This window comes from Neomonachus schauinslandi, chromosome 9 (assembly GCF_002201575.2).
Source record: "Neomonachus schauinslandi chromosome 9, ASM220157v2, whole genome shotgun sequence".
NCBI lineage: Eukaryota > Metazoa > Chordata > Mammalia > Carnivora > Phocidae > Neomonachus > Neomonachus schauinslandi.
In genome coordinates this window covers 61,489,559-61,490,562 of record NC_058411.1, presented here as the reverse complement: position 1 = coordinate 61,490,562, position 1,004 = coordinate 61,489,559, and the positions used below count along the sequence as shown (strand labels likewise).

At 43.6% G+C, this 1,004-nt stretch overlaps 1 pseudogene; it reads right to left on the bottom strand.

Moving 5' to 3' along the window:
• Positions 1-232: 232 nt before the first annotated feature.
• Positions 233-486, bottom strand: LOC110585584 (annotated as a pseudogene).
• Between the last annotated feature and the right edge of the window lie 518 nt (positions 487-1,004).

The window sequence follows — 1,004 nt, the reverse complement described above, 5'->3', positions numbered from 1 at the left end:
CCTCTCTCTCTCTCTATTTCCCTCTTTCTCTCTCAAATGTTAGAGGCTTTCCTCAGATGTTTTGTAATCTTTGGTTTTCTTCTCATATTTAAGTGGGGACTGAAAACCTGATTTTAATACAGGCTCACTCCGAAGTATGATATAATGGTTACCTTTTTCTTTTCACCTGGAGTCCCTTTTCATATGTTATTGGCCACAGGGGAGGGGGCCTCCTCCATGTCACCAGAGATGCTCACAATTTCTTCAGCCACTCCAATCTTGGGCCCTGGAGGTCCTGGGGATGGCTGGGCATGTGGGGCATGTTCCCGTCATCTTGGAGGGGCACTGGATAGTTGTAGGCTGTGGCTTGGTTAATCATCGTGGCATATTTGGTGAAGGGGCTGAGGAGGGCAGAATTATAGTGAGCCCCCCAATGGTGAAGGATGTGACCAGCACCATCTCCTTGGCCCAGGCATCCTTGAGGTAGGCAGTGGGTCTCCCAGCCATCTTGGTCATGGCAGCAGCTGTGGTGGCAAGGATATAATGTTTATCTTAAAGAAAGATCAGGATTGTTTCTGTATCTCATTAATCACTTTCTATCATAGTCACCAAGAAGGATTCCATTAGTGTCACATTGAACAGTGCATTGGTTACCGTTAAAGGCAGGAAATTAGAAATAAGTGAGCAAAGTCCATAGCAGGTTAGATATAAGGGGTTAAAAAAATCATCAGCAGAGCTCTCTTCCAAGGTTTCTGGAATTATCAAATGTCTTTCCTCTGAAATTTTTAAAGAATGAAGCAGATAAACTGCCTTTCCAAATGACATAAGGACTAAATTAGCCAATACTCTCACCTGGAATTTGAATTAGATACTCTTCACAAGACTGACTCACTGTATTATGTAGAAATGCTAGCAATTATCCCCAACCACACACCTTTCTTGGAAGAAAGAAAGTTCACATCCCTGGAAAGAACAGTCCTGTGTACCTCTGTCCTCCACCATACCTGAATGGACCATAAATGGAC